The 17072-nt window shown below is 30.7% G+C and overlaps 1 protein-coding gene across 1 annotated transcript in view; it reads left to right on the top strand.

Moving 5' to 3' along the window:
• The window catches only part of LOC142321308 (uncharacterized), a 283695-nt gene that overhangs the window by 62064 nt on the left and 204559 nt on the right, over positions 1–17072 (top strand). The window lies entirely within an intron of this gene.

The raw sequence follows: 17072 nt of genomic DNA, 5'->3' as shown, positions 1-17072 counted from the left end.
TAATACTATATCCTAGACGATGAGTATAAAAATAAAACAAAGGTGATCTTATTTTATTCGTTAATCCTCGCAGTTTTCAATTTATTATTGAAAATTCTCTTTAAGAATTAAAGTAGTATCCTTTTTGATTACGTTTTACTTAACAAGATTTTACGTCTGTGTGAAATACACAAAAAAAAGAAATCTGATACGAAAAAGTGTCTTCGCTCTTGCGAACAAAAAACAAGAAACCTTGTCTTGCGTACAAAACAGTATTGTATATTGTACTGTATATTTTTACGGCGTACTGTATATTTTGATAAAATAAAAGAAGGAAGTACAGAGTACCATCAAGCTTGAGAAGCTGTTTCAGAATTACGGAATGATATTTTTTTTTTATTAACTATTTAAATTTCCTACTAATCATGAAGATTCGCGTAAAAATAATTAATCAAAATTATTTAAGGCCATATGTAATTTCTTTAAATATTAAATAATCATGATAAACAAATAAAACGTATCTTCTGATAGTAAAATTAAAAAAAAAGAAAATGTTAATTTAAGTGATACGGAAAAAAGCGTACTTTGAGACCACCATAACTTCCTCTACAAAATAAAAAATGAATTATTAAAACCGGTGAATTTGGGATAAAGTAAAGTTGAATATACATTTAAAATGCGTTTGGGTTATATTAAGAATCTCTATTTTTTTTTTTTTAAATATAAATTAAAAAAAGTTAAATTTTTTGACGAGCGTAAAACAAAACTTCGTTGTAGAATTTTACGGATATATGTTTTATAAAACAGTTTAATGCGACTGCCGTTTTTACAGCGCCGATATAATCAACTGTGTTTTGTGTATGTTAATATTATCAAGAGACAGACAGTCTCTTGATATTATTTGTTTAAGCTGTAGTATACAGCTTATTTGTATTACGTTGTAGTTGTTATTTATACTCAAAGTCGTTAGATATTACATATAAAGGTAGAAGATAAAAAGTCATACGATCAACATGTTATTCGGACCGAGCAGTGGGTATGATTGTGCAAATTATACGCAATTTAGCGAGAACATGACACCATATGATGATGAGTGTCGATAAGGCGGGGAGGGACTGAAGCACCAAATATAGCGTATAGGGTGTATTATTGTATGGATATATTAAAGTGAGTGTAGCGGTTTAGAAACTGGGAGTGACCTAGTCAATTGACCTCTACTATAGTACTCTGTTCAGTTCTGGATCGCTCTTTCTCACTCGATAGAATGGACTCGGTAGTTGAAAACAGATCTGATCCAGGACAAATGACAGCGCCTACATTCGTGACTGATTATCGACAAAACGGCGCCACTGATTGACATTATGAAGCAGAATCAAAGACCACGATAATATATTATTCAGCGGACCGATTTGTAATTATAATCGGGTCGGATTAATAATAGCTCTATTTAAGTTGTTTATAACATACGTATATATCTATCATTCAGCAATTCATTACAAAAGAAAATTATTTTTGTGTAATAATACGATGTAAAAAATACTAAAATTTCTTCTGAGATATCAAGTGGATAACAACGTTTTTAAATGCGCCTATATGTTAGTAAATGCAAAACTGTTTGAAATTTATTTTTTTCAAATTTAGTGAGTTTCTTCTTTTTAAAAATTAATATTATTTTAGAGTCAGTTTCCTCTAGAAAAGAATTTCAGAAAAAAACTGATTGATTACACTTCTCCTCTATCCATCATCAAAATTATTTTGTATCATCAGTTCACCTGCATTTAGGCCTTTCCACGTTTCTTTCTCCAGTACAGACTACACTTTGTATATATGTATATTTTTTTTCCACTATACATTCTCTCCATACCATCAATTTTTCCTTTCTGGATTTTATTAGCGTAAGGATTTCTATGGATGTGGAAATGCTTCGATAAGGGAATCTAAGCTTATTTTTTATTGTTTGTTTTAGTACTTGGAAGGAAAGCAATTTGATGTAATTTACATTTGAGCTTGATGCAAAATTGTTGGATCGGTCTGCTCCCTGATAAAAATATCCCAGTCTCTCAAGGGATACTGCGGACTTGATGGATGCGCAAGATCTGTAAAAGATCTTGAAACATTGCTTCAGGTGGAATGATTATAGCATTTTGTAGACTCAATGGATAGATTTTTCCTTTCTCATTATGCACCGCCTTTTCCTTATCCTTTTCTCTTAATGCTTTTATCTGGATTTGGGTCGTTGAAATCATGCTTAGGAGTAATAAATAATAATGATTGTTAATTGTGTGGCAGCTTTGTCTATGAATCTATTTTGGGAATTTTTTCCTAAGAACAACATAGGAGTGAGATTGATTAGTTGGTAAACTATTTTGAAAAGTTATATGGTTTAAGAGGTATGTGTCAAGATGTGCTGCTAAGTGTTGTGGTACCTAAGTCTAAAATATTCTGCGTAAGATTTTTTATAAATGATATTTCTTTGTTCTTGGAGCTTACCGCAGAGTCAAAATCTACATTTTGGATCTCAAACTACAAGTAGATCAACAGTTTTTATAAATAGGTTCGAACATAGTATTTCTTATTAGGAACTAATTAAATTTTATAGATTTTCTTTCTACGTAATCAAAGAAGAAATTATCCAAGATCTTTAATCGATGATCAGATAAAAAAAATTGAAAGGCAGATTTAAATCAAACTAATTTCATAGTTTGATTTTAATCTACGACTAAGCAAGTTTAAGAATTGAAAGATAAAAATTTATACGGGTCTTTCAATGAGAATCCAGCAATTTTTTGTTCTCTAATATTCTCTTATTTACTTATAATTCTTATTGACTCCTGTAATTAATAATAATACGAGACTCGGCTGATAAATTTTGCACACTAGCATGCTACAGGGAAACAAAAGGTACTATCGAGTTCGGCATGGCAGCACATGATAGCTAAAATCCCTCTCTACAAACCTACGATAATGTGTTGAAATGCAAAATGGTTTGTTTGTAAGTTAAAATGTAGTTGAGTTTGACCAATATGTCAACACGCTTAAAACAGCACATAGTGATCGAACAGCAGAAAATGTGAATCCTAAGAATATTTTTCATCGTTTAAAAGCAGTTTAAGGTACTGAAACTGTTGACAGGAGTACTGTGAATAGGTGGGCGTTGAAATTTCGTGAATGTGAAGCTGATAAGCGACAATTGAGGACGCACCTTGCAGCGGATGCCCAGTTTCTGTGACTGACAAGAAACATTGAAACGAGGTGGACGATTTGCTTCAGTGACCAGCAAATCATCCAGCAACGCTCTTCAGTTAGGCATTTTTAAAGAACAATTGGCCATATTATCGAGCAGTTGGATTACTGTAAAATCTGTGCACGATGGGTACCGCGCAAACTCTCTGATGGCTCTCTCTGCAAGCTGAAGTTTGAGCGTATTCCACATCCACCATACTCGTTGGATTTGGCTCTGTGCAACTTCTACTTCTTCCCTCATCTCAAGAGGGATTTTAAAGGTAATCATTACACCACTGAAGACGGGATGAAGGAAGCTCTGGCCACTTGGATCCTCCAGAATTTTTCAGTGACAGAATGCAAAAACTGTCACACGTTGGGAAAAGTGTATCAGTGTAAGTGGGGATTATATTGAGAAATAAATACTGCATTTTGTAACTAAGGTATTGTACTTTTATTCATTTTTTATTTCATTACAATATTCCTTTTCATTCCCATTCTACGTACATATGTGCAAAATATATCAGCCGAGTCTCATAGTAACCAATAGAAATTACGTAGTAAAGTAGTTTTGCATAGTAAAACTAAATATATTTAGTTTGGGTACAATGGGTGTTACATAACTAGAAATGCTATTCTGATGTAGGAACATTGCATCCTTACCTTAATATTAATGTTATTCTTTCAATGTAGTTATTTCAATCCTTCCTCTTCCTTATCTTGTATAATAATGTTTATCATTCCTTATTGGTCCATATATTTTACGAACACTTTACAGTGACATATTTTATGTGATATGTAATCAAATAAAGATGTAATAAAGTATTTTTTATGCAGGATTTATCTTTTAACTGAATTAATCAGTTCTCATCTATTTCATTAGGAGACCACACTTATGTCTATAAAATCATTACTAGATGTACTGTTATCCTGTGTATTTTGAATTTAGATTTACTGATATTAAGAAAGACAGCATAATGATCTGTGTTGTTCTCTTTATGTTTACTCCTTATTTTTATATCTGTTCTTGTAGGCTAAAATATGTAGTCTAAATTTTCTGAATTAAATTTCTTCTTGCTTAACTTCCTCACTGCTCTCTGTGGAAGGGTCCTTCCTCTTCACAGTTCTGTTCTTATTGTCTTTCATCAGCATATTATACATTATAACTAATTTCTTTATGATCCAGTAATATAATAATATTAATTTTTGTGACCTTAATGGATATAACTGACATAAATGTGATATTTTAAATAAAATTAAGTACGGAAAAAAAAAATGTTATCAGTTAAAATTATAGTTAATATATCAGGTTGTTTAAAAATTATTGAGTTTTTGGAGACCAAAATTGAGAATACATTTGTTGTTATTGGAAAATAACATTATGAGACCACATGCACCATTTTTTTTATGACCAGCCATTTTTCTGGCAACACCACCCTGTTCTACAAAATTGTAATTCTGTTCTGTAGAAATTCTGTCATTTCTGGCCAAAGGATTGTGACATGTGGTATTCACAGGCCTCTTTTGAAACTAACTTAACACCATTCAAAGAGTTCTACAGAGATTAAAACAAATGATAGTCTGATGATGTCAGGTCCAGGCTATAGGGTGGATGCAGTAAAACATCCCAGTCAAGTTCTTTCAATTTCTGACTGGTCGTTAATTATGTATATGGTCTGGCATTGTCAGTTTGGTGTGCAACACCCTTTCTGTTGACCAGTTAAGGCCATTTCTTTTGAATTGATAGGTGTAATCATACTAATTGTTGACAGTACAGGTCTGAGTCAATCATTCTGCCTGGTGACAGCTGCTCGTGTTGCATGATGCCCTTCCAATCCTACCAAACACACAGCAAACTTCCTGGGCACAAGTGTGGGCTTTGCCACAGACTGTGGAGCTTCTCCTCACTTCGACCGCAATCTTTTTCGATCATTGTTGTCGTAGGTTATCCATTTTTCATCACTCGATGAACCACTTCAGAAGTGGCTCGATTTCATTATGTTTCAGTAGAGATTTGCAGATAGAAATCAACCAAGTGAATTTTTCTGATTGATCATGTGACACCCAAATTAGTAAAGTTTTTTTTGTAGCCATGTTTCTCCAAATGATTTCATTCTGTTTGGAGATGGATGTTTAGGACATTGGCGATGTCATGACTGCTTATGTGTAGGTCTTCCTCAACTTTTACCAGAATATCATTCACTTTTTCTGTGATTGGTTGCTTATTGTGAGGAGCATCTTGGTCATCAAAATTTCCAGAACAAAAGGGACAGAACCATTTTTTGGTTGTTGCTTTTGATAATGTACCTTGCCCGTAAACAGCACAAATTTCTTTACAGGCCTGCTCAGCATTTGCGTATTTATCAAAATAAAACTAAAATGTAACACAGTTTTGCGGAAAGTTCACTCATCTTCATGACGCAATACCTTACGTTTTGAGTATAAGAATTCCAACACTTTTAGCACATTTATTAGCTTTGGCTGCCAGTTGTCAAATGATGTTGGGCCTGACCTGCTGCACTTCATACACCCTGAGATTTGGAAAGCTAACGTTATCTTGTGTGCGAAAGGATCATTACTTTTTAGACTGCCTATTATTACAGTAACTAAAGTCTGTGGAAAGCATAAAATATAGTTCAATATATTAAGTTATCACCTATATATATATATATATATATGTATATTATATCTAATTAAGTTATGATATTTTTTAATGAAGTGACTATTTTTAATGAGTTTGATTAATTTTCTGTAAAATAAATAAGTAATCTATTTTAAAATATCATCTCTACAGTTACTTTGAAATCTCTAAATATTTTTGTGCAGAAGAATGGAAAATAAGATTAGAAAAATGGAATGAGGGATGAGGTTTAAAGAACAGAATTGACATGATGAAGAAGAAGATCTTAAAGAAGATATCTTAGTTAATCAAACACTAAATAGTAATTGTTCTCAACAGTTCCTATTATTAACATGAAAAGCAAAGCGGAAGGAAAATAATAAATTGAACAAGAAGGTTTGGAATTTTAAAAGGATTAAGAGAGGAAGGTAAAGAAGAAATAAAGGAAGCTCCTGGGATAAAGTAAAAGAGGAAGCATCTACTTGATGCATGACACAAGTCTGATTCGCGAAGGAAGTTGTAGGGCATCTTAAAATAAATCTTTGCTGATTGGCTTTATTGAAAAAAAGATTAATTTGCAATGAGGAACCTTTATTTTTATAACTGAATTTGCATTTTATTTTGTTTTGATGAAGAAGTATCAAGTATGTGTTTACTGGAAATAAAATGGGCTGTTAGCAGTTAATGAGATTTTCACAGTTGGATTCCTAACTGAGTCAACCTGCTGGGGGAAGATTTAGTGTGGGATATTTTTTAGTGTCTGAAAAATACTCTGCCTCAGGAGGATTCAAACCTAGAAATTCCAGATAAAAAACTGAGATATTTATTACACTGACAGAGGATTACATGTGTATAAAAATAGTACAGTATATGAAAACTAAGCATCAATATAATAGAATACACATACATGGTTTTCTATATATATATATATATATATATATATATATATATATACATACACACTCTTCTATTCCTTGCCATAAAACAATTACAAGCTGTTACTCTGCTAAAATAGAGTTTGGTGTCTAATTTGTAGATATCATTAAAATGACTTAATTTAAGTTTACTGGTCATTGTTGTGGACTGTAAATTAGGAACTATTAACTTAAGAAATAAACCTTTATAATTAAAAAAATATGATTAAAAATAATAATCAAATTTAAAAATAATAATAATTATTATTATTATTTTGTAACTTAAAAATATTTTTATTTTTTTGTTTAATTGACATTAGCATGACATGACCTGCAAAATTAACGCAGACTTTATTAGTTTTTAACAAGCCTTCATGACTAGTGCCTTTATGAATGTTCTAGCTGTATTGATAAATTTATTTATCTTTATTCTTTTATCTTAATTTCATTAATCGTATTTAATAATTAATACATTTCAAACAATAAAACAATAAAAACGCGTTGTAGGTTATTTCAGTATTTTTATGTGTTTTTTTTTTACTTTATAAGGAGGATGCTAAAGGACAAATAAATTTTTACTAAATTTTGTCCATATTATGTGCTACAGTATACTAGTTTGTCCAATCAGTTCTGACCAAAATATTAAAGTATAACATTGTCAGAGTAACATTGCAAAATATAAAATTAACAAAAAAATGCATTTATGGTTAAGATTACTGTACAAAAGAAATAATTATATTAAATACTATTATTAAAGATAATGAAATAAACGGTCCTGATTTATATGTTAAACTACATTCCTTATTACTTTATGGATTCACAATATCTAGCGCACTTCAAGGAATAGAATCCTGAAAATTGAAGGTATAAAGTGAAAATAAAATACAATAACAAAGCCATTTTAATGAAATGATTCCCTTAAATCAAGATGAAGTTGTATAAAACCAGGTGTGGTTTCTCTTTAACTATTATTGCATTAAAGACTTTATATTTGAAATGAAACCAGTACACAATAAAATAACAATTTGAAGAAACTAATTGAAAAATATCCAAGTAGCCATTGTAATTAAATGAGAATGTAGAAAATTATGTTTATTAAATGTATTAAAACTCATAAACATTGAATTATTGTGTTATTATGGTCACTAACGTAAGGATCCACACGATTATTGATGTAAATCTAACTTAAAAGCACATTTATTAGATTTATCCATATTTAAAGTTAGATAATTACAGTCCATTGAACTTTGTTTCTTTTGTATGGGTTTCTTAATTACTTCATTTAATACGTAATTGCACCTATTCTTTTATTCCTTTTCTTTTAAATAGTCATAAAATAACTGAGTATTACAGTAACTACTCATAGCAGTATATCCAGATTGCTTGCCCATGTTACTACTGATTCAGTCACCTTATGAATTTCCAGCAAGCAGTTGCCAAACTTTCTTATCCCTCTGCAAGGTGGTCCATGGTTTGATATAGATGACCAAAAACACAGCTGGGATCCTCTGCAAATCTTTATTTAGCTCATCTGTTTTTATATCTTCCCCATCTTGTGTGAATTGAGCAAGCCTATTCTTCACAGAGCAGATTGAAGCCAAAAAGTTCATAATTCCAGAAAGTGATGAGTCCTTCAGAGCGTTGACTTTCGTCTCGCCAGTGATCCTCCAGCCTACCCACCGGGTTGGTCTAGTGGTGAACGTGTCTTCCCAAATCAGCTGATTTGGAAGTCGAGAGTTCCAGCGTTCAAGTCCTAGTAAAGCCAGCTATTTTTACACGGACTTGAATACTAGATCGTGGATACCGGTGTTCTTTGGTGGTTGGGTTTCAATTAACCACACATCTCAGGTATGGTCGAACTGAGAATGTACAAGACTACACTTCATTCACACTCATACATATCATCCTCATTCATCCTCTGAAGTATTATCTAAACGGTAGTTACCGGAGGCTAAACAGAAAAAAGAAAGAAAGAAAGTGATCCTGACATGTCTCATAGCACAAATCTTAGTTGGCATCTGTAACCACCCATAAACTAAATGGGTTCCATGAGCAGCGATAAAGATCAGCAACAACTTTTGCAGAAAAACATGTGTTCTCACCTCTTATTGTGGAATAGAAAGGCACCTACTTGTTCAGAAATACTGTTTGAAGAGCTATAAAATCCAACAGGATAACAAAGGATATTAAAAATAGTAACCTCATAATTGTTGAATGTAGAAGATGTAATTTAAGTGGGAATGAAATCAAAATCTATTTGAAATTAAATTTTCTCACTATCAGTTACGTGAATATTTTTATTTTTTACTATGTTTCTATTTTCAAAACTGTTGTAAAATTGCCATCTGATCTGTCTGTATGTGGAAGGCAAATACTAGTTTTAGGATTTATTAATATTCTCTGATTAATTCAATGTTGCCCTGGCTCAAAGAATTTTGGAAACCTGCTCGATTTCTTTTATTAATTATGCGAGTAGATTTTACACGTGAAACATCTACACTTTTTTTTGCTTATTCTTGATGAATTAATTCACCGCAGAAGCTTTGAATCTTTTACTTGGGAATATGGAAATGGAGTTTTGTAGCGCATGAAATGCTACGGCCATTCCTGACCGGGATTCAAACTCAGGACCCCTGGATGAAAGGCCGAGATGCTATCACTCTGCCATGGAAATCGGCAATTTGTGTAAGATCAATTATAACTATTTTATTTATATAAAGGCAGTTAAAACATAATTTCTAAATCCACACTCCAAGATTTAATGTTAAATCTTAAACATTAGTTGTATCCAGATTGAGAGATGATGAAATACGTTAATACTTTCAATAATACAAGTAAATTAGTCATTGAACATTTGTTAAAATATTTTTATAACTAGTAAACCATCAGGTAGCACTATTAACAATAGTGAAACACCTGAAAATTATATGACTGTTGGTATTTATGAATAAATATTTGTTTTTTTATTTGCAACTGTTTTCTGATAATGTATGATGAAAAATGTTAATAAATGACAATATTTAGGTTTAAATTATAAATTTAGAACGAATATAGTACAAAAAAGATACATAAATTTATTATTTAAAATGACTAAATTGTAATGATAAAAGCAGACCTAAAATTTACACTTATTGACCAGTTTTCCTTATAAAAAACCATTTTCAATTGTTCTTGTGACACAGTGGATGTTAGCTAGTATCACCAAGAATTATAGACTATATCATCTTCCACATTTAACTCAAGTACGCAAACACATAATAGTATACAAAATGAACATGCATAACTCAAATCTAATGCATGTTTCAACCACAACTTATATAAATTTTCTTACTCGCTTAGAAAAAATTTAACTTCATCCAAAAAACTACCAGTAATAATTTCACCTTAAAACACAGTGTAAAAGCAGCATTAGTGTCATAGAGAAATTTTGAAAGAACAACGTACTCGTCTCTTGTTTTTGGAGAGAATTACATTCTCAACTTTTTTCTGTAATTCCAAAAAATACTGGCAATTCCTTACCTGCAGTCAGCCTGCTTTTGCCCTCTGTGTTAAAAAAAATATTACTAAACTAAGCAGTTAAGTTTTTGATTGTTTAGTATTGGTAGTATAGTGGTACAGATCCATGATCATTTCAGGTGATAATGCCAGTTATAAATACTACCCTCCCCACTTCTCTACTAAAAGTCATTGAGAAATTTCAGCACATTTGGGATATTATTTTGAATTAAAAATGTCAACAACCCGTAGCACTGAGATCTTTCAGAATGTTTTCTGATTTTTAATGATGAATCGCACAGTGTCATAACTTATCATAGTCTATTTAAATTGGTTGAAAACTGAATGAATTTTTTTGGATGTTATGTTTTTTTGGTTGATGTAGATGTGTCCAGTGAATGTTTTATGATATGTCATAAGAGATGTAAGGTGATATTAGGTATAAGGTTAAAAAATAAATCACCTTTATGATTTGTGTTGTACAAATACTTTCATATTTCATTGTCTCATTCTAAAATTGTGCATGTATCTTGGCCAAATTTTATTTAATTCTTTTTTGTAATACTTAATAATAATAACTTCACAGTTATATCAGTCAGATATTGATTGTTTTCTTATGATAAAAATGATGACATGGGGCTTATATAGTTTCTTACTTCTTGCAAAAGATTCTAGTTCATACTGAGCGACTAGTAAATTAAATAAATATTTTTAGCATTAAAACTTATTTAAATAACATTGTCTACATATTTTATATGTTTTCCTTTTATTTTTTTATATTTACTTCTCTTCCTCGTTTGTGGTAGTTTTAAGAATAATCTTAATATTTGTATTTGTCTATTTTGGGATATCAGTAGTAACGTAAAAAAATTTATTTTTCTCATTCTTTGTTAACGACAGTCCTAAATAAAATTAACACTATATAAATAACAATTTATGTTTTTGATTATTGAAAAACATTTGAATACCTCATTCAAAACATAAAATAAGATGAAGGATATTATGAAAATATCATTGATTACAGCCGCAATTAAACTACTGCAAACAGATTTATGAAATTACCACCATTTCTTGTGGTTATAATTTTTATTCATTTACATACTACAAGCACATCTCTGTTTCAGATATCATGTTTTATGATACCGTTGGGGATGAAATAATGATAATATATGAGACCCTACTAGATTTGGTATTTTATCCAATCCAGGACCGGTTGAATAAAAAGCTAGTATGCTAGCCGCTGTACCAGCTGGCCGCCAATTATTGATGAAGAGGAAAAAATTGGAGCTGTAATGAAAGATAAGGATGTTGAACACATGTTAAGCCAACTTATACGAAACAAAAATACAGTCAAATTAAATTGCATTGAAGATATTTGGCTCTTCAACATGTAAATCAGATTGTTATTTATTAGACTCTTAACAGTATTTTTGTATTCTGCTTTTAGTCGTAAAAAAGAAATCCTGTTAAATTTATCAATAAAGCCTAGGTTGTCTTACATAACTTGTTGAAAGTGTAATGTGCTTGTTAACGGCCAAACTGAAGAGGTGACTGGAGAAACGCCAGGAACGTTGATTCGAACGGCATTGGACCTTGAGCTATGGCGGGAAATTTTTAGCGGGATATGAATGTGGTCACCAGATGAAAGATCGGTGTTGATATGATGAATATGAAACGTACACTGTCACCAAAAATTAGACGACGAAAGAAACAGTTTCCTTCGTCAACTCGTTCCTTCTTGTCCGTATAGAAATTTTTACGTGAAACTTAATATATACTGATTGTAATTTATGAGACGTTATTTTCAAAATATTGCGTCGTTTTTGCAAAATTTTCCATACGTCGGTTCCGGAATTTGTAATTCTAAACTCGCTGATCTAGTTGATTTACCTGGATTACGTCAGAACATGGCGCGAACATAATTTACTTTTTCTTCTGACATCGAAGCCTTCCAAAAGTGTGAATGTAAAACCTATAAAGATAAAAGATTGAAATGTATAAAACATAATCGATAATGTAGGATATAATAGTTTAGGTTAAGATATTAACCCAGGATAACGAGTAGTGGAGACGTGCATCGAATCAAATTGACAGATGATAAAAATACTACTATGAAATGTTGCAGGTGGAGAGGAACTATTAGGTTATGAGGATGCAATTTACTGCCTTTCCTGAAACAAAAAATTTAGATACCCGATTAAAATTTAGATATTAATGAGAATTTTAATTTATTGTTAATTTTAAACTATTTAGTGATAAATAATGTTTCAGGTTCTTTTAATGACAGTAATATATAACAAATAAAAAATCCACTTTACTAACCTAATTAGGTTTTATTTAGATGATGTTTTGATGTGTTTTTATCTTATCTTGTGAATTTAGTCTGCTGTTTGTATTTTTACACTGTCACTGAATCATTACCAATATTCTTTTTATACCGTATGATTGAATCGGTTGTAATTATTTCTATACTTCCATTCGGTTTACATAAGTGCATCTATTTTATCTTTGCTGATTAATTTCAAGCTTAATAATTAGTACCGAGTTGATATTTTACATTCCCCCAGTATTTCTTATTATTGAAATTTATCTTAACTGAAGAAAATTTTTAAAGATACCCTTTTGATTACTTATTAACAAAGCACGATTTTACCCCTTTGTGAGACACGCAAAATTAAAAACCGTCCTATTCTCAGTGAATTTAATCACTTTTCGACTAACTTTCTTTCTTTTTCCTTTAGCCTCCAGCAATTACCTTTTAATACTTCAGAGGATGATATATGTATGAGTGTAATCTTGTACAGTCTCAGTTCGACCATTCCTGAGATGTGTGGTTAATTGAAACCCAACCACCAAAGAAACCGGTATCCACGATCTCGTATTCAAATTCGTGTAAAAATAACCGACTTTACAAGGATTTGAACGCTGGAACTCTCGACTTTCAAATCAGCTTATTTGGGAAGAAGTGTTCACCACTAGACCAACCCGGTGGGTTATGACTTTTCGACTAACTGTTTTTTGTGTACTTTCCATTTTCCAGTAGCAGCTGATCTTTTTTTTTTAATTTCAATTAATAAAAATTGATATGTGTCCATTTTGATAAGGTAAATGAAGAAAATGCATATAGTAAGTAAAATAAACCATTGTTACATCACAAATGAATGAATAAATTGCGTAGCTTCAGTAGATATTCGAAAAAATGATTTTTGACTCCATTTTGCTTAATTTTTCGGAAGCAAATATTTCTGAACATCGAAAACGTAAATGATATATATGTAAAAAAAAAAAACATAATTTGTGTAGTTGAGTATTTAATTCTCCGTGCACAAAAAAAATGTAAGGTGCCGGATTTGTTCCTTGAGAAACGTCGAATTAATTCGTAATAAGATTGATACAGGATCTTAGCACAATACATTTTTCTAATCCTCACACACCGAAACCGATCTATATTAACCGATGACAACACACATTCATTCTACCCTATCATAGATTACATGTAAGTTTGACTGCCGTCCCCATCACGAAAACTTTCCGAATAATTCGATACTGATTCGTACAGAATAATCAGTTAACAGTGATTTCCTACCATTGTATTGCATCTTCTTTATCGATCACAAGAATGAATACGTTTGACCGATGGGAAAATAGTATATTTACATTAATTGGAGCATTAAAAGAAATTGACCGATTTTTTTTTGTCTTCAGTCATTTGACTGGTTTGATGCAGCTCTCCAAGATTCCCTATCTAGTGCTAGTCGTTTCATTTCAGTATACCCTCTACATCCTACATCCCTAACAATTTGCTTTACATATTCCAAACGTGGCCTGCCTACACAATTTTTTCCTTCTACCTGTCCTTCCAATATTAAAGCGAGTATTCCAGGATGCCTTAGTATGTGGCCTATAAGTCTGTCTCTTCTTTTAACTATATTTTTCCAAATGCTTCTTTCTTCATCTATTTGCCGCAATACCTCTTCATTTGTCACTTTATCCACCCGTCTGATTTTTAACATTCTCCTATAGCACCGCATTTCAAAAGCTTCTAATCTTTTCTTCTCAGATACTCCGATTGTCCAAGTTTCACTGACCTATTAGATTGCACTAAATTATAAGCGATGACAATTCTTCATTTTTTAACCGATCATTGTAATAAATTACTCCGATCAATCCGAATGCATCAGATTTTCACCGATTACAATACGTAACTCTTTTCATCTATTAATGTAAAGGTTGAATTTAGAGGTAGTTATTTGAATGATTCAATGTATGCGAGAAATCAACTGCTAATCAGAAAGGTTTTTATACCGCTGCTATCGTAAATAGGCTAGTAACGAATTTTGTTTGTTTTTTTTTTTTTGTATAATTATTTGTATCTCTACGAGGTTTGTCCATGAAATACCCCAACTTTACGAAATTTTTAATGTGCTGCGACCTACCGGCAATATTAGGTAGCACCCCAACGAAAACCGAATTTTAATATTTTGTTTACTCATCGTATTACCCCTGTTTTTGTTAACAAGTATTACGTTTGCCATGAAAATTTTATTGTATTTAAAATGAATGATTTTCAGGAGGAACTAATTAATTTTATGCATAACTGGGACGGTCTTTTACGATAAGCGATAAAATTAAATTTTTTTTAAATCCTACGAAGCCGTTTTGAAGAAACATATCTACTGCAGCGCTCCCTAGCTGCTTATAACCGTTAAAAACTAATCTAAGAATCTGCTCTGATATGATACCTGAGTAATGTAATGAGGTGATATCTGTGTAATGCAAAAAACCGCATCAAAATAGGTCCAGCCGTTTTAGAGAAACATATCTATTGCAACACCCCCTCGTGGCCTATAACAGTAAAACATGTCTAAGAACCTGCTCTGAAGTGATACCTATCTAATGCAAAAAAAAAACCATGTAATGCATCAAAATCGGCCCAGTATTTTTGAGGAAAATGGTAACATACATACACACACAACCTCTTAACCCAAAACGCAAATATTTTCATTACTTTTAATTTTAAAATTTAATAATTATTGCATTTATTTATTGGTTATTTATTAGATATTTATATAATTTATTTTTTACTTTTCAGTGCATTTTTGTATTTGTTAATATATTTTATTTTTTTGTTTAAAATTCTCAATTTCATTTAATTCTTATTTTTTACTTTTTAGAGAGTTTTTCTAATTTGTTTCCTTTTTTTATTAATGTTAATATTAATATTAAAAGCTTTTTAAAAAATAATTTTTTATATGTAATCAAATATATTTTCATAATTTTTTTTGTTTTTTGTATTTTTTTAAGACTAAAAAAAAAGTAAAAATATTGGACGTTACATACGTGTACCAAATTTCAATCATTTTCATACGATAGTTCATGAGAAATGAAAATTTTCAACTAAATGCATGTGGAGGTGGGTCATATCAAATTCCGACACCGGAGTGCTGTATTGTCATCGAAGTTACATACGTCTACCAAATTTCATTGATTTTCATACGATAGATGAAAAGATATAGCAGTTGCAAGATTTGATTATTCCTAAAGCGAGTTAAATAAAAGCTTTTAACAAATTTATAAGTTTGGCAAAATTCCAAGATTTAATTATATTAATATGACCTGTTAGCTCCTCCTGATAACAAGTAAGCTATTCTGATATCGGTTAAATATTAAAAATATTATTCATTTAATTTATTTCATATAAATTGTTTCTTGTTGTTCTGGATAAAAAGAAAATTAGAAAAATTAAGTAAGAATTTCTCATGTTTAGGTGTAATATAACAAAGTTAGAATTTATCCAGGCAATGAATAAACACTGACTGTATTTATTTTGTTTTAAAAAAGAAAGATAGTTTTAAAAAATAATAGTACATTCCCTTTTACTATATGCATACAATTAGGTTGTATCTAAATCATATGTTCTAAACATAAAAATGCATACATCATATAATGCAAACTACTAAAATTATTATTATAACTAAAACTTCATTGTTCATTGTTAAAATATAATTAATATGTTGATCTGAATTCTTTTTTAATTTTTTTTTTTATTTAGTTGAATTTTGAAAATAAAACAAAATATTTCTTTTATTTTAATAACAATACATATTTATGTGTTTTATATAATAGAAGGATGTAGTGTAAGTAATGAATGAATAGAATTCATGAAACATCATTTACAAATAATTCCCCAGTGTGTATTTAGTACTAACATATTCCTCTATTAGTGACATCAGATTTATATTATCAGCTTTAGCTCATAACCAGTTGTTTTCAGCTGTCATTACCGTGTTGTAATGAGATATTGCGTGTAAGTGATGAAAAGATCTAGAATAAAGAGTAAAAAAAATCCGAGCCAGTTATTCAATTTAGGACCTTTGGAATATCAGTCTTATATCTTCTAATCAGTTCTGTAATGAAAATTTCAATTTATTCTACAACAGCTTTATATTACTACTATTTCATTTATTTATGTACTTTACCAGCTACAGGCTAATTCTCAATTACGAGTAGATTTTTTTTTTAGTGAAGATGAGAGTTATATGTAATAAAATAATATAGTGAAATCCAAAACTTAGAGGAGTTTAAACCCACAAACCCCCAGATCTTATTTATTTTAAAAACCCATTTATGTTAACGCATTTCAGTTCACTTTATTAATTTATATATTTTTCATTGTAGCGTTGGGTTACTGTGGTCATTACTTATTAATAAGTACCAACAGTATGCATAAAGACATAATATTTAAAGTATTCCCCAACTTCATCGGTTTATTAAATGGGGATTTTAATGTTATCCTTTCCTCATTCCGTTCAGTTTCCAGGATGGTATTTTAATTTACTTTC

The sequence above is a fragment of the Lycorma delicatula genome, chromosome 3 (assembly GCF_047948215.1).
Source record: "Lycorma delicatula isolate Av1 chromosome 3, ASM4794821v1, whole genome shotgun sequence".
NCBI lineage: Eukaryota > Metazoa > Arthropoda > Insecta > Hemiptera > Fulgoridae > Lycorma > Lycorma delicatula.
This window is presented reverse-complemented; position numbering and strand designations above follow the sequence as displayed.